Genomic DNA, 18,813 nt, shown 5'->3' with positions numbered 1-18,813 from the left:
ATCCTTCTGCAATAAAGAAGGGTATTGCATTTGCCTTCCTAATAGTTTGCTGCACCTGCCTTCAGTGACTCATCAACAAGAATACCCAAGTCTTTTTTTTAAAATGTATTCCTGGGAAATGGGTTTTGCTGACTGGGCCAGCATTTATTGCCCACCCTCATTGCCCTTGGGAAGATGATGCTGAGTTGTCTTCTTGAGCTGCTGCAGTTCACTTGCTGTAGACCCCTTAGGGAGGGCATCCAGGATTTTGACCAGCACCATTGAAGCAACAACAATGTGTTCAAGTCAAGATGATGAATGGCTTGGAGGGAAACTTGCAGGTGGTGGTGTTCTCATGTATCTGCTGCCCTTGTCCTTCAAGATACAAGTGGTCATGAGTTTTGAAGGTCTTGTCTCAGAAGCTTTGGTGAATTTATGCGTACTGCTGCTACTGGGTGTTGGTGGTAGAGGGAACGGATGTGTTGGCACTCAAACAGACTGCTTTGTCCTGCTTAAAGTGGTGTTGGAGCTGCACTCATTCAGGCAGTGAAGAGTATTCCTACTCTTTGTATATCTACTCTTGCCAGCCTTTTACCATTTAGGAAATGCTGGGCACTTAAGCCAAATTAGTCCTGACCCCTTTGTGTGTAATTCACCTAAAATTACACTTGATATTGGTACCCTGTCAGTAATTGAAAACCAATACATACACTTAGGGTCTGTGTGGGAGAAAGATCTGCCTCTCTGCCCACCCACAGCATGACCACATAAGAAAACAGAGTCAGGTCTGTGAAACACAGAACACAGCCACAATTCCCCAGTCTTGGTCAAACAGGCTAACAAAAGAAACCAGAAATGGCCAAGCTACTCCCAGACCAGAGAATGCACTTTCCAAACAGCTTTCACAGTAAACTCTCTGCCCCAATTAACACCACAGTCCCAATTACCTAAGGGCAGTTTTGTTTCCCATTGAAACTGATAAACAAAGGCAGACCGAGAGACCCAGGAAGACTTCACTCCCAAGAGGAACATACTGGACAGACCTAGATGCCAGGAAAAGGAACAGTTACACATATTCCCGTGGATGGGAAATACAATGAGAATCCTCTGGAAGACATTCTCACTTACTCACGGAGATGGCTGGAAACTCCCGCATCAATTATAAATGAATTGCTACTGCCGGATGCTTGATTAATTTCCACCCAGTTTATTCTTGTTTCAATCCCTTTTCAATTTTCCCCATTGTACTGTAACTGCTTTACAGTGATCCCCTTTGTGTTGTACCCCTATAAAACCTGCCTGCACCCTCCGTTCAGGAAAGAGCATCTGGCCATCTGTGCAGAGAATCAGTTCTGTGTCAGCCTGGTCAGTGTCTCTTCCACCATATCGTTTTTGTTTAATAAACAGCTTGTCAATTTCACCGCAATCCTCATTTGTGGTCTCTGATTTATTCAGATGAATTTCTCCACCAGTCTGGTAAATAGATCTAATTCTATTTCTTTTTTTCTTTACCATTACTTTAAACTTTTAAATTTTTAATTCTTATAATAAACAACACTTCCAGTTTGAGCCTGGGTGACAGAGACTGGAGTGAAATGCTTTTCTCTCTGCCAAATAATTCATTGGAACACTGGGGCAACACAAGTTATTTCCTGTAATACCACAATAAAAGGAAAACTGCAAATGTTGAAACGTACTATACACTCAACATAAATTCATGTGGTTTGGCTCAGGGGACATAGTAAGAGTGCCTGAGGAAACTACTTTGATCCAGTGAGCATGAAAAAAAATAGGAAACCGCATGAACCATAACCAACTTTTATGCAGGGAATGCATTGTCTGTTCTGGATTAGTGTTGCTGGAAAAGCACAGCAGTTCGGGCAGCATCCGAGGAGCAGTAAAATCGACGTTTCAGGCAAAAGCCCTTCATTAGGAACGTCGATTTTACTGGTCATTGGATGCTGCCTGAACTGTTGTGCTTTTCCAGCACCACTCTAATCCAGAATCTGATTTCCAGCATCTGCAGTCATTGTTTTTACCTAATGCATTATCGGTCTCCAACTGCTGATCCCACAGCAGTAGATCAGTCTTTTTAGCATAAGAGAACTGTCCAAAACAGCGAAGAGGTTTATGTGAATGGAAGAGAAAGGTACTTAACATTAAAATGTGGCGTATTGGAATTTGTTATAATGACTCTATTCACGGATTTGGTTGGTATAGTCAGAGATGTTGCTATGAGCTCATTTTAGATCGCAGTATAATATTCACAGCTGCAAATGTGTTGCTGGTCAAAGCACAGCAGGCCAGGCAGCATCTCAGGAATAGAGAATTCGACGTTTCGAGCATAAGCCCTTCACGAATTCCTGATGAAGGGCTTATGCTCGAAACGTCGAATTCTCTATTCCTGAGATGCTGCCTGGCCTGCTGTGCTTTGACCAGCAACACATTTGCAGCTGTGATTTCCAGCATCTGCAGATCTCATTTTTTACTATAATATTCACAATCCAGTTCGGATAAATACTGATGTGGACTTGGCATCAAATTAAGACTAATTGAAGGTGATTAACCTAAAAGTTATGTCACGACACGGGATAAACCCTCCTGGTAATTTAAACCAGCAACACAGAAAAAATTTATCCCATGCAGTAATCTGTGAAAATTCGAGAGACCAAGAACTACCCTTTAACTACTACTTAAAGTAAAAATTAACAACTTTATTTCTTAAAGTATGACAAAGTATAATTAACAACTATTTACAACTCCTTTCTCTAACCTATGTTTTACCTACCCTTCTAAAGTACTAGTCCGATAAAACCCCCCGATTTAAGATTTACCAAAAATTCAAATTTCAAAACTAGACAGCTGTCGAATCTTCTCTTTAATATCTTCCTCTGTCATCTTTTCTTCTTCTTAGGAATTATGTTTCACAGGTTACTGATCAATAACGGTATCTTTTAAGAGAGCAATTCTCCAGGCAGTCTGCATGCGTTGACAGCTTGGCAGTTCTCCCTCAACTGTTCAAGTTTTCCTGGTCTTATACCCCCAAAGCATTGAATTGTATCATTGGCTTTTAATATTATCAATATACTCAATTCAAGCTTGATTGGCATCTTTTTTTTTGGAGGGGTGGTATAATTTAAACTGATTTGATCAATTTTAATTTGTTTTTGTCTCCTGGCAAACAGCTACACTAGCTGCTGGACCAAAAGGTTACTTTGTATCTTGTTTAGAACGCTTGGTAATGTCAGGTAGTTCTGCTAGGTATTAACTCTCTTAAAGGGACAGTACACCCACATCTTCCTAATAGTTATAACTAGGCAATTGTGTTCTGGGTGGCTCTGTGATTAGCAGTACTGTCTCCACACCAGGGATCCAGGTTTAATTCCAGCCTTGGGTGACTATGTCTATGTGGAGTTTATATGTTATCCCTGTGTCTGCATGGGTTTCCTCTGGATGTTCTGATTTGCTCCGGCAGTCCAATGACATGCAGGCTATGCGGATTAGCCATGGGAAATACAGGGTTACAGGGATAGGGTGGGTCTGAGTGGGATGCTCTTTGGAGAGTTGGTGTGGACTTGTAGGGCAAAATGACCTGCTTCCTCACTGTAGGGATTCTGATTGTTTGTTTGTTTGTTTGTTTGTTTTTGACCGTTGCATAAGGATTAATATTCTAGCATCCGATTCAATGATTGTATTAAAAGAATAACATTCTCCTTGCTTTCCATGGAAGCCAGATTCTGTAGCCGTACCGAGGCATTAGTCATGTGCACATCTTGGTATCATGACCTGGACTTTCTGCTGCTGCCAACCATCATCATAAAAATGTGGTCTTTTTTCAAACAATTTACCATTCCTTTTCCTACAGTACAACTCTTCACTATTCAAAAGTGATTCATTATAAAGTAGTTTGACTTCCTGCAGATCTGAAACTGTACACCATAATGCTAATCCTTAACTTATTTTGCTTAATGTTTCTTGTAGCTTTCTTAACAGCTGTTCATCTGGGACTCTCTGAAGGTTTTCAGAATTACTGTCACTCCATTTTCCCTTTTAATAGTTTTCAAATTTTTAAAAACTTGCATGAATTGTTTTCACTCTCAGCACTTGTGTACTGCATATACGATAAATATCAGCATTAATATATATCAGTGATATGTAAATGTACTGTCTAGTTTATTCCATTTAAAATTTGCCAAGTCATTCATAGACTCAAGTCCACACTGACTCTCTGAAGAATATCGCAGACTGTCCCCTACCTCTGTAACCTCACATTTCCCATGGCCAATTCACCTAATCTTTGGATTGTGGGAAGAAACCCATGCAGGCATGCAGAGAATGTACAAACTCCACACACATACACTTGAGGGTGGGATTGAACTGGTTCTCCAGTGCTGTGAGGCAGCAGAGTTAACCACTGAGTCACCTTGCCACCCATTCAGGGCACGACAACTTCAACAGCAGAAAAAACTAAACTGCATTATCAACACTCTATATCTCAAAAATAAAGCAAGGAACTGCTAACATATTTCTGAAGAATGATCGCTGGACCTGAAACGTTGACTCTGCTTGGTCTCCATGAATGCTGCCAGATCTGCTGAGTTTCTCCCGCAATTTCTGTTTTTGTTTGAGCCTATTTGTAACAATGGACTGTGTGAGCCTGAGATTACATCCTAATTGGATATCTGCATTTCTAGTAAGGATTGTTGTATAACAGTGAGAAAGGGGCAACAATGAACAGTTTCCCTTTTTCTGAGCCAAAGGCAATGAAATAAATCTTCGCACCACTGACACTGAGGCAGTTATGATCCAGGACCTCAGCACATTTGGCAAATTAAATCCGAGTCATTGGACTGTTACTTGTTGAACAATTTCCCCAAAGTATGGAGCAGTCAGAATCCATCACTTTTTTCACTGTAGAGCACTCTCAGTGAGGAGTAGACATAGATTATATGTTGGGTAACAGGTAAACAACTCCTGAATAGGTGAGCGATACTGTCATCACATCACAGGCAAATGGATAGCAACAGTGAAAATTCCTAAAGGGAATGGATCCCAAATGAAATCATTTGTTTCTAAATAATGATACATTTCCATTATTTCCACTTTATTTCCTACAAAACAGTAACCACATGGGAATACAACAGGCAATTGCTCCATAACAAATACCTTCTAATAGGAGTGTGAGAACAACCAGGGCATGTTTGGATTGTTGGTCTACAGATGGCAACCACATCACAGAAAACCATTTTACCAAGCAGGCAAAGCAAAGTGGAAGTGGGCAACATGTGACCCTCATTGACGAATCACTATTTACCCATTCTTAGTCTTTCTCTGTGTAATGGTGGAAGTGTTTAACATGAATTCACCAGACATAATAGGGAATAAGCAAAGAGCTGTGGATCTTTTTTCCACATTTATTCACAGGATTAGTGCAACACTAGCTGGGCCAGCATCTATTGGCCATCCCTAATTGCCCAGGGAGCAGTTAAGGGGTGCTGTAGGTGTGGCGTACATATAGGTTTGAGAGGCTGAAATCATGGGGGGCCACAGATCAGCTGAATAGGAAAGGTCTTCTCCCAGGGGTAGGGGAGTTCAAAACTAGAGGACATATTTTTTCAGATGTGAGGAGAAAGATATTAAAGAGCCTGGAGGAGCAACTTTTTCACTGAGGATGGTTTGTGTGAAATGAACTGCCCGAGGAAATGATAGTTACTGGTAGATTTACAACATTGAAAACACATTTGGACAGGTATAGTTTAGAGAGATGTGGTTATATGGGACTAGTTCAGTTGGAGATACCTGGTTAGCATGGATGAGTTGGGCTGGAGTGACTGTTTCTGTGCTGTATTACTCTACTTCTATGGAAAGGCATGGTAAGATTCAAGCCTTGGTCCCAGAAATGTACCTGGTCTTCTGGATTAATAGTACCACTAGGACATCATGATAAGTGATTTCTGGTAGTCAAGGTAAAAGGACTTTGACCATATCCAGAATCATCAACAACTGTCTCAACTTTGTCTTGTCATGTGGAGTTCTAACCTAGAACAGTGAATGAGATGGGCATAGGGTAATTCTCCCTCATTGTAATCTATTTCACACAATTTATAACATCAACCACAAATTCTTCCCTCATTCTGTCTTCCAGTTCTATGGCAGTGCAGGGCAACAAATTAGCAGCTGAGGATAGTCTGATAGCTGAAGCCATGACCTACACACGAGTAGCTGAGGCCACCGAGTCATTTTGAAATGAGTTGAAATGTCACAGGATTTCAGCAGCCACTTGAATGACTGAGAAAACCTTTCCTGAATTACACAGCTCACCTCCAAAACCTAAAGGGACTAGAAGACCTGTCCTAACCATTCACCTACCTGGTCATATTACCATCACTGGGGAATGGAGTCAATAGCAGCAACAGCAATGGTAGTCTTCCTGAAGACACATACAGAGCAGGATCTCATCATTATAGTCTGTATTCTGTCTGTTAGACTGAAACAAGACATAATCAACACACCCTCACTCCAAACACAGGCACTGATCAGAAGGAAGTACAGGAACATTGTCAGAGTGATCAATGCCATGTGGATGTTAGATTAGATTAGATTACTTACAGAGTGGAAATAGGCCCTTCGGCCCATCAAGTCTACACTGGCCCTCTGAAGAGCAACCAACCCAGACCCATTCCCCTACATTTACCCCTTCACCTAACACTACAGGCAATTTACCATGGCTGATTCACCTAGCCTGCACATCTTTGGACTTGGGAGGAAACTGGAGCACCTGGAGGAAACCCACGCAGATACGGGGAGAACATGCAAACTCCACACAGACAGTTGCCGAGGCGGGAATTGAACCCGGGTCTCTGGCGCTGTGAGGTAGCAGTGTTAAATAGACTAATTGTCTCAAAACTGAGTATGTGTCTTGTGATTAAACTTATAATTCCAATGCAGCTTGTTTTGTATACAATTGCAATAAGGAGAGATGATGTCAGACTGAAATCATACCTTTTAAAAAAAATTACTAACAATCCTTTCTACCAATATGTGAAAATGCCATTTTATCTACTTGCTGTTGCAACCAATGATACATGGGCTTAGAGGACTAGATATATCTAAAGCTGGGGGCATGACCCTGTTAGTGGAGCTCAGTTCTGAGGATCTTTATTGACAGGATTTTCAGACTAAGCCATTACTCCTGCTATCTTCTCTCCACAGGGCTGGAAAAGTGTTATGCAGATGTGGATGTATTTTATATTTAAAAGAGTTAAAAGCTAGCAGAACTAGCTTTTAACACAGCACCAAGTGTTCTGAACAAGATGTAATATAACGTTTGGCCAAACAATTTGATTAGCTGGTTGCCTGGAGATAACAAAACAAAGTCAAATTAAGCCAATAAGTTTAAATTTCCCCCCAAAAAATACCAAACTCCAATCAAATTTGAATTTAGTATGTTGACAATCTTAAAAGCCAATGACACAATCCAATGCTTTGGGGGTATAAGACCAGGGAAAATTGAACAGTTGGGAGGAGAACTGCCAACCCAACAGTATCTGCCGACTGCCTGGAGAATAACTCTTTTCAAGGTACCTTTATTGATCAGTAACCTGTGAAACAGAAATCCCTAAGAAGAAGAAAAGGAGACAGAGGAAGATACAAAGAGAAGATTCAACATCTGGCTGGTTTTGAAAATTTGAATATTTAGTAAATCGTATTTAGAGGTTTTATCAGACTAGTGTTAAAGAAGGGAAAGTAAAAGATAGGTTAGAGGAATGAGTTGTAAATAATTATTAGTTAATTATTCTCTGTTATACTTTAAGAAATAACATTTATTTTTACTTTAAATAGTTCTTGGCCTCTTGAATTTTCACAGATTACTGCACAGGATAAATCTTTTCTATGTTGCTGGCTTAAATTAAGCAGGACGGTTTACCCCGTGATGTAACAGAAGTGATTGTTGTGTTATCCCTGGACAGTCTTTTGTCTCCCGGTCTCAGGATTGGAGCACTATTGCTATGCCAACAGCCAGCCTATCAGTGCCCTCACTCAGACTCAGTGGATCAGATAGACAGTATTTCACCCAGGACTGGGTCAATGCCCTCAACGAGCTCATCCACTGCAACCATTCAAAGTGCCCTCAATCGAAACAGAATGGCCTGCATCATACATTTTCTCACACACATAAACCAGATAATAAGGAATTTCAACAATTGGTTTAATTAATAAAATTCAGTTTTCAGACTTTTTTGTATTGCTAGACCTGATACTTGTTTATAATGAAGTGAGGGTATAGCCTTGGAGGTTAGATGGAGAAAGATAATCAACTGATCATAGTACGACTGTGTACATGATAATTGTGAGACTGATGTATTGAAATAAGATGGTTTGTTGATATGATACATGAATGAGCTGCACTCTGAGAACTCTGATGGCTAGCAATGCTAACTTTGGATGTTTAACATTTTCCCATTTCTAACCTCCCAGGTCTTTACAAGCATTGGTCCCTCATATGAGCAATACATTGGAGAATGCAACTAGAAACTGGGGGAGTGAAATCTCTTTCTATTGCTAGAATGGAGCACGGGAAATGCTGACAAATGGGACTAGATATGTTTAGAATATCTGGTTGGCATGGATGACTTGGACTAAAACGTTTGGTTCCGTGCTCTACATCTCTGACTCCATGTCTTGAATGGAATCTATAGCACCATAGATCTCCGAATGTGAGTGGCATGTTGTGCTCTCCCATTCCCAGTTTCACTCTATCCATTGGGGGAAAAAAGATGCCTGCCTGTGTTTTTGACATAAAGCATCTCATCAACGTCCCTGATAAAACTGTGAGCAAGCTAGGCTAAATCCTAATTGACTAGAATACATTTTGGGTGAAATTGGCATGTCATAAGCTATTGTGAAAAGTCTGAAAATGCAACTTGTATCTCTTCAAATTCAAAAAGAAGTCATTTTTGAATTATAAAATGCAATTTTCTGCTTTGGGTTTAATGTAATTGCAAAACTGTACAGATGGCTCACATTATGAACTACGCAGGATACCTGCAAAGCAACAACAAAGAGGAAAAGCAGGAAAACAAAAATTGGCCGAGGAAATCAATGGATCCAGAGTTTATCTCAAGTTATGCTTTTAATTCACCAACTTTACTTTGAATTAGAGCTACTTTTGATTAATGAAAAATATAATCTAGTAAAACACTTGAGAGAAATAATTGATTGGGGTACTTATTAATTATTATACAATTTGTAAATTTGAATTATAAAAATAGATATTTAAAATGGAGTGAAATTAATCTTTCCCTTTATTTCAATATGAAACGTAACACTAAGTTACCCAGTGCTGTGTAATCTGGTGTATGTTTTGACAAAGCAACTTTGGAGTTATTCAGATGTTCATTGGTCAGACTGTTTGGAATTTGGAATTGATCCATCTGAAAATGACACATTTGCAAAGATGGGCCACTTTGAGCCATCTTTGATTTGCAAAGTAGGGAAGCCACTTTCATTGCTGCTTTGAAGAAGTTACTGCAATTCTTGACATTCAAGAGACGTCAGAATTTTCTGGCAAATTGCCTTGATTTGAATTGGATTTTACTTTAAAGACTGACAATCTCTCGTTCAAAAATGAAGCAATCAAGGTTACACAGCACACAAATTTATTCAGAAATGTCACCGACATTCATATCCATGAAAGGATTTGAATTAAATAAGACATGGCTCCTGCTGCTCAAAATCATTAAATATCATCGAGTTCTTGGCAAATCCCGATCAGGAAACCACCGTACTTGTCAATGTCCAGGGTCACAATAGCAACTTAGTTTTGTTCCAGCTTTTGAGCATAGAAGGAAATGGTTGGTTTTTCCTTTTCTGCTCTTGTTTTGTTGAAGTTTGCGTTTCAATTTGAAAGATTTCACTGTACAAAACATGCCAGCAATGGTCTACTGTTTCCTTTGCAATTCACTATTCAGGACATGCACTTTCTTTCTCACATCTGTCAATGCTCAGTCAAACCACCATGCACTGTCAGATAATTGGGTGGTTTCTTTATTTCTTGACTCCATGAAAGCTTTGATTTCTGATAAAAGTGAAGCAAATCGATACGGTATTTATCTTCTGTTAAACCAATGGATTTCAGTGTATAGCAAAATATCAGTATACTGTGATAGGAACAGTTTGAAACGTTGGGGTTTATCCTTTGCCCGAATGAAATCAATGATATTCAAGTTCGAGTAAAAGGAGACAATAATGCCATCCAACCAAGTTACTTTGGCACAAAATGCCTGTTGATGAATGCTTGTGGTCCAGGTTGTTCTGTTATTACATGATAGTTGTGTTCCTGTGTGAACCCGCGCTATATAAAAATCACACAATACAAGTACACTTACTGCTTGCGATGTAATTGCCTTATAGCCAACACACACTTTGAAAGTTCGTGTTTTTTAAAAACAATCGTTCCCCAATCGCATTATGGCCAAATCACGGTGGCAAAGTGCGCTTTTTTTTAGATTCCCTACAGTGTGGAAACAGTCCCTTTGGCCCAACAAGTCCACACCGTCCCTCCAAAGAGAAACCCATTCCCCTACCCTATATTTACCCTTGACTAACGCACCTAACACTGTGGGCAATTTAGCATGGCCAATTCACCTGACCCGCACATCTTTGGATTATGGGAGGAAACCCATGCAGACACAGGGAGAATGTGCAAACTCCAAACAGTCAGGTAGGAATTGAACCCAGGACCCTGGTGCTGGGAGGCAGCAGTGCTAACTACTGAGCCACTGTGCCACCCCCTATGAGGAGAACAACCTGTAGTTAAAGTATGGAGGGAATTTTAAACATTTCAACAAAATGGGCATGATGCCTGATTATTGGTGCACCAACAGTTGTTATTGCCATTAGTTTCTCTAACGACACAGTTGTTTTTGTGCTTGACATTATTGTAGAAATCAACTCTTCTAGATATGAACTCCAGAGGCAACAATGTCAAAAATTACTCTTTTATTTTGAAGCTTATGAACACAATTTGAACAAATAATGCCAGCTGGACAGAATGTCTCTTTCAACTGATTCCTCACATTGAATAGCAAACCAGTTACGTTCACTTTAACCTCTCTCCACTGCTCCATTACATTGACTGACTGATAATGCAGTGACCCTTTTTACCATGCTGTTTGCTCCTAATTACACGTCTAAAATAGCAGTGTACAGAGCCGAAACAGCAGGATGATTTCAGAGTGGTTTTTTCAAGTTCTGGTTTGAGGTCGAGGCTCTCAGAATCCTTGTGCCCTCCACAATCACTTGTACATTTTGTATTTTTCTTGGTCAAATAACTTTGAGAGGTACCTGTGTCACATTAGCTTTCTTGGGTGGTTAAATTAAAAACAAGGATTGTTATCTCTGCAATGCAGCTTTTATATCATTTAGTTTGTCTTCAGATTGCTTTGCATAGCAAATACCTCTTAAAATGTTTGTGCATTGTTACAGTGTTCTTGATATTGTGGGTTTTTTTTTCTGCAACTTTCACACTGCAGATTGATCAGACACACTTTTTGTCTTTCCTATTTGTAAACAAAAAAAATATTTTCCCACCCTTCACCTCTTTTGTGTTTTTGTGGATGGTCTTGCCCCTTTGGACATGATGGCAACAAGGATATATTCCCTATCGGAGTTACCTAGCACCCTGGCAAACTTATAGTCCTACTGTGCTAATGGCTGCATTAGTTTGAAAATGCCTGATTGAGTCTGATCTCAAAAGCTAAACAGACTCAGACCTGTTTAGTACTTGGATGGGAGACCACCTGAGGGCTTTTCTGGTACATTGGTAATATCTGTACCTCTGGATTATGTTCAAGTCTCACTTGCTGCAAAGGTGTTTCATGATATATCTCAGCCGGTCAGTTTAAAATAAGATCAACAGTGCTACCATAGCAACGATACACAAAGGTTGACTAACTAGCTTCTGGCAGGAAATTAATTATATGACTAAATCCTATTTTGTTATTTTTCTTAATCTTAATGTGAACAACTTAATGGCAGATGGAGAGCTGGAAGTCACCGGTGATGAATTGGTGAACACTGCTGTAAGTTGATACAAACCCTGTTTGTCAAAAAGAAAACAAAGGTCGTTCACAACACAGCTTTCCATTTTAATTCAGTCAGACAGGAGTTCTATTTTTGATAGCTTGAGAACTTCCCATGGACTTAAACTTGTCTGCTTGCATTCTGAAATATTGACCTCTGGATTGCCAATGCTACTTTGCAGGTGGATGGAACATCCCATCTATGTAGTCAAGCTAAACTCTGTTTGCATTTACTATAAATATGGTTGACAGACTGTATTAGTCTTCATTAAAAATATGAGAGGAGCATTTTATTGCCAAATACCAGTGCACCAAACGTAATGTCTATGATCTAAGTCTTTCTAATTTAAATTTCTGCACCTTTTCATCAAACATTGGCCAACTAATTTTGATAACTCTTGTATTTCCATGATTAATATATTCACACTGAATGATATTCTGTCATCTTATGACATGACTATGTTTTCATTTAAAATATTTTCCAATAAAATATATAGAGGATAAAGTGTAATGGTCAAATTTATAAATTATATAAATAGCTGTTCACATTTCATTTATTGATGACAGTTTTCTCCCTCTCTTGCAGATGATGTTTTGAATAGCTTCTGACCTTTCACTCTCTTTCTCTCTCTCTCCCTGCATTCTGTGACAGTGATATTTGTGCACTATGATCCCCTGTCAAATAAGGAGGCAATTGTAGCGTTTTATGTTCTAACTTGTCCTCCCATATAATGACCAGTCACATCTATCTTGTGAACTATGTTAAAGTAGATAGTAATGAGACAAAAATTAATTGAACTGTTCATGCTATCTATTTATTCAAATGCGGTTGTAATAGAGCAGCCCAGGAGGAAGAACTTTAACTAAAGGTGGAAGCATCCTCCTGGATAACGTGACTGTGAAAGGCATGGATTGAAATCATACTGAGCGGGGGGGATTGTGATCCCAAGTAACTTGTAACACTGATTTGCGAGTGATTTGTCATTTTGGTAAGCACAGGTCCATTCTTAATTATCGTCAGTGAAATATAGGATCTCCCACCAGTGCCATTTTCAAGGGCTGACCAATCAAATTCCATTTTCTGGATCAGTGGTGCTGGAAGAGCACAGCAGTTCAGGCAGCATCCAAAGTGCAGCGAAATTGACGTTTCGGGCAAAAGCCCTTCATCAGGAATAAAGGCAGTGAGCCTGAAGCGTGGAGAAGAGTTTCAGGGTAGAGGAAATGACCTGGGAGTTGCAGTGGGAGAGGGACTCCCTGAGATTCTAGTAGAGAGAGGAGGAAAACTTCTTCAAGGCAGGCATCCTTGCAAGAGGATTCGCAGTAGGGTTCCTGCCTTGAAGAAGTTTTTCTCCTCTCTCTACAAGAATCTCAGAGTCCCTCTCCCACTGCAACTCCCAGGTCATTTCCTCTACCCTGAAACTCTTCTCCACGCTTTGGGCTCACTGCCTTTATTTCTGAAGAAGGGCTTTTGCCCGAAACGTCGATTTCGCTGCTCCTCGGATGCTGCCTGAACTGCTGTGCTCTTCCAGCACCACTGATCTGGAATCTGGTTTCCAGCATCTGCAGTCATTGTTTTTACCTCATTCAAATTCCAAGTGAGTTACATTGCCTTCATTTGTCTGGTTCAGAGTTAGTGAAAGCATTGACCTTAGTCTCCCATAATTGGGACAGGCCTCTGTCTCATATTATGTCACTGATGGTCCTCTGGAGACGGTTCCAAAGATTTTCACACGTAAGCACATCAACGGCACATAGTCACTCAACAGAAACTTCCCAACGCAGATTTTATCCTTCCCTGGTTGTTCTCTAATTGACTAGAACCACGCCAACCCTGACTGTTTGTTTACCCTAGGTTTCTTACAGATTTGCTTCGAGCTCAAGGTTGGGGGAGACAAGTCTGGAAGGTTTAAGGTGAGAAAGGAAAGACTTAAACAGGACCTGAAGGGCAACTTTTTCACACAGAGGGTGGTGTGTGTATGGAACAAGCTGTCAGAGGACGTAGTGGAGTCTGGTACAATTACAACATTTAAACGGTATCTCAATGTGTATAACTAGAAAACACTTGGAAGGATATGGGCCAAATGCTGGCAAATGGGACTAGGTCAGATTGGGATGTCTGGTCGGTGCGGATGAGTTGGACCGAAGGGTCTAGACTATGACTTTAATTGCTGCAGTGGCAGGTGGAGGAGTTGAGTACATTTTGTAGAAGAAGAGTGTGTGGAGAACATTGCCAACTGTAATTGTTTCTTCCTTTACTCCTCGCTCTCAGAGTGAGGAATGGAAAAGATTGTTTTGGGGGATAGACAGGAGTGGGGTGAGGGGCTGACAACTATTTGGGGCAGACTGAGCAGTGATTAGGTGTTAGCAATCTGTATTTCCCATAATTGGAAATAGCGCAATTAATAGAGGGTTTTTTTTTCAATGTTCAACACTATTGTGGTAAAAAGGGAGGGTAGGTTGACTTCTCTAGACTATTCTACTCAATAAGAGAACAGTCAGGTTTTAGGTATTCTCCACAGTCTGTGAAGGCTGGGATCAGATCTCCGTGAGAATTGCACAACTTTGACAAGATGCCGGAACCTCAGCAGATTTGAAACATTGCATCGTATGTGACTAGAAAAGCTTTGATAACGTTTTTTGCATTTTAAATGGAATAGTGCTGAAGACCAGAGGAGCAGTTCATATTCTACAGCAGGTCTGTTTCACAAGGAATTGTTCTTCCTGGGCTGCGACAAGTTTTCTAAATGGGGTGGAGGAAGCAATGTGAAGAGATAGGAAGGGGAGCTCGCTGAATGGAAGGCTTTATCTGGCAAGTGCTCTTTGGAGAGCAATTCTCCCATTAGCCACTGGCAGAAATTAGGCCATTCGGCCCATTTGGGTCTGCCCTGCCATTCAATGATGGCTGATGGGTTTTCAACCCCATTTTCCCATTTTCTCCCCATAACCCTTGATCCCCTTGACAAATAAGAACCTATCTATTTCTCTTCTTAAATATACTCAATAACCTGGCCTCCCCAGCCTTCTGTAGCTATGAGTTCCATAGATTCACCACTCTCTGGCTAAAGGCATTTCTCCTTATCTTTGTTCTAAAATGTCTTCCCTTTACTGTTACTCTAAGGCTGTGCCCTCAGGTCTTCATTTCACCTGTCAATGGAAACATCTTCCCAATATCCACTCTGTTCAGGCCATTCAGTATTCTGTATGTTTCAATTAGATACTGCCTCATCCTTATATACTCCATCAGGTATAAACCCAGAGTCCTTAAACGTCCCTCATATGTTAAGCCTTTCATTCCTGGGATCATTCTTGTGAAATTCCTCTGGACTCGCTCCAGGGCCAGTATATCCTTCCTGAGATATGGGGCCCAAAACCACACACATGGTCTGACCAGACCCTCAGAAGTACATCCCTGCTTTTACATTCAAGTCCTCTCAAAATAAATGCCATCATTGCATTTGCGTTTGTAACTATTGACTCAACCAGCAATTTTACCTGAAGAGAATCCTGGATTAGAACTTCCAAGTTCCTTTGCACTTCGGACTTCTGAATTTTCTTCCCATTTAGGAAATAGTCCATGCCTCTATTCTTCCTACCAAACTGTATGACCTCACGCGTTCCCAAGTTGTATTCTATCTGCCATTTCTTTGCCCTTTCTCCTAACCTGTCCAAATCCTTCTGCAGCCTCTCCCCCATTCCTCAATACTACCTGTCCATCCATCTATCTATCTTTGTATGATCTGCAAACTCAGCCAGAATGCCCTCTGTTCCTTCATTCAGATCATTAATGTTTCAAGTGAAATGTTGTGGTTCCAACACTATTTCCAGCTAATCAGGAGCAGTGTTTAAGGCTTTAATGTTTTATAAAGGAGATGGTGACTGAACTGTACCACCACCTACTACTTGCCAGCACCCAGCCCATATCCCTCCTATTCATATACCCATCCAGATGCCTTTTTAAATGTTGCAATTGTATCAGCCTCCACCACTTCCTCTGGCATCTCATTCCATACATGTAGCACCCTCAGTGTGAAAAAGTTGCCCCTTAGGTCTCTTTTATATCTTTCCCCAATAGAGTTGTGAGTTCTCCTGTGCTGTTGCACTTTGAATGTGTCAAAAACTATAACCATAAGGAAGGGTGAGTATCAATTAAAAATTACAAGCTTTTGCCTAATATAGCTTGATCTGTAATGACAGAAGACTTTAACATAAATGTCAATAGATCACTGAATGTTACTGGGGTGATAGTCCCTGTGATTAAAGAATACCTCAGGTAATATATAGGGGCCAGAGTCTCATTTTTTGCTAACTGCATTATGCACTATTGAGGATCCCACCACGTCAGAGACAGTGAAGCTCTGTCTCCTTTTATAAATGGCTTCTGCTGTTTCCCTGGTAAGAAATAGGCACAGAGGTTGCATGTTCAGCCCTTCGAGCCTGCTCCACCATTCAGTAGGATCTTGGCTGATTGCACATTCCTCACATCCACTTTCCTGGGTTTTTTCCAGAACCCTCAATTCCCCACTGATCAATAATCTCTCTCAGCCACAAGGAATCTTCTTGCACAGTTCTCTGTTGCAAGATGTTCCAGAGACTCTCAATCATCAGAAGAAATTTCCCCTCATCTCAGTCTTCAATTGGTGCCACTTTATTTTGTGTCCATGCACTCTGCTCTCGGACTTTCCCAGAAAGGGAAACAGCCTCTCAGCATTTACCCTGCCTTGCTCCTTAAGAATTCAGTATATTTCAATGAGACCACAGAGTACATCTCTATGACTATGACTTTGTAACAAACTGCAGCTAAACACCAGGATAAGGACACTGACCTGAAAATGTGTTGCTGGTTAAAGCACAGCAGGTCAGGCAGCATCCATGGAACAGGAAATTCGACGTTTCGGGCCAGAGCCCTTCATCAGGGCTCTGGCCCGAAACGTCGAATTTCCTGTTCCTTGGATGCTGCCTGACCTGCTGTGCTTTAACCAGCAACACATTTTCAGCTCTGATCTCCAGCATCTGCAGACCTCACTTTTTACTTAAGGACACTGACCATCAATCTGCATTTCTACACCAATGAAATCTCCCAGATAGATGCATGCAATATTTTGCAGTTTAAAGCCCATTGGTGTATAAGAGTGGGAAAGTCTTACTGCAACTGCACAAGGTGCTGGTGAGACCACATCTGGGGTACTGTGAGCAGTTTTGATCGCCTTATTTAAGGAAAGATATTTCATTGGAGATTGTCTTATGAGCAAAATAGGTTGTCATTCTACTCACTGGAGTTTAAAAGAATGAGAGATGATCTCATTGAAATATACTGAATCCTTAAGGAGCAAGGCAGGGTAAATGCTGAGAGGCTGTTTCCCCTTCTGGGAAAGTCCGAGAGCAGAGTGCATGGACTCACAATAAAGTGGGACCAATTGAAGACTGAGATGAGGGGAAATTTCTTCTGATGAGTGAGAATCTCTGGAACATCTTGCAACAGAGAACTGTGCAAGAAGATTCCTTGTGGCTGAGAGATTATTGATCAGTGGGGAATTGAGGGTTCTGGAAAAAACCCAGGAAAGTGGATGTGAGGAATGTGCAATCAGCCAAGATCCTACTGAATGGTGGAGCAGGCTCGAAGGGCTGAACATGCAACCTCTGTGCCTATTTCTTACCAGGGAAACAGCAGAAGCCATTTATAAAAGGAGACAGAGCTTCACTGTCTCTGACGTGGTGGGATCCTCAATAGTGCATAATGCAGTTAGCAAAAAATGAGACTCTGGCCCCTATATATTACCTGAGTTGTTCTGTAATCACAGGGACTATCACCTCAGTGACATTCAGTGATCTATTGACATTTATGTTAAAGTCTTCTGTCATTACAGATCAACTTATATTAGGCAAAAGCTTGTAATTTTTAACTGATATTCGCCCTTCCTTATGGTTATAGTTTTTGACACACTCAAAGTGCAACAGCACAGGAGAGCTCACAGCAACATTAGTTTGTTGAGGTGAACCCATGAAAATGCAGCAGCATCATGACATGAAGGGATAGAATTCCTCTCCTATTCTATTTGTAACAAACTATTTTTTTTCAGCATTGCTCTGGTTGCTAGTTTAACATCACTCATTCTAAATTACAGAAAAAAAATGCACAACAGCTTTATACTGAGAAAATATTCTAAGAAAAAAAACTCTGGGTTGTCTTGAGGATTTGGTGCACTTTCCAAGTTTCATTATATTTGATTGTTCATTTCTACTTGTGAACTGATCTATTTTGGTTTGCATCATTTTGCATCCTAAATGATACCATTTTACAAAACTTAATTTGCCTCCAGATAAAGCAGAAAAAACTGGTCAAAACAACAAAAACCGGTTGTCAGAAGGTAACATTGGTGTCATCATAATTAATGCCTTGCCACTTTATAAATATTTCAGAGTAATTATTCCTTTTTCAGCAGAACTACTCATCAATTCCTGATTCCCTTTGTAAATTAAAATTCAACCAGCCTCTGTACTCAGCTGGAGATTTTTCTCAGTGATTTCCTCACTTAATTTGCAGCTGAAAGAGATTTTGAGGAGCGTATTAAGTGAAAATGATTGAGAAAGTGCACGGAGAAATACAAGGATGGTGTGATACAAGTGTTTCAAAGTAGATCTAGTGAATCTAGGAAAGGATTGTTCTTTCAATACAGAAACCTAACACAGGAGGAAATGCAGAGCAAAAGTATAATACCACAGAGGTTGTATTTTTCAAAAAAATACAGCATTG

This window comes from Hemiscyllium ocellatum, chromosome 3, assembly GCF_020745735.1.
Source record: "Hemiscyllium ocellatum isolate sHemOce1 chromosome 3, sHemOce1.pat.X.cur, whole genome shotgun sequence".
Classification (NCBI taxonomy): Eukaryota; Metazoa; Chordata; class Chondrichthyes; order Orectolobiformes; family Hemiscylliidae; genus Hemiscyllium; species Hemiscyllium ocellatum.
This window is presented reverse-complemented; position numbering follows the sequence as displayed.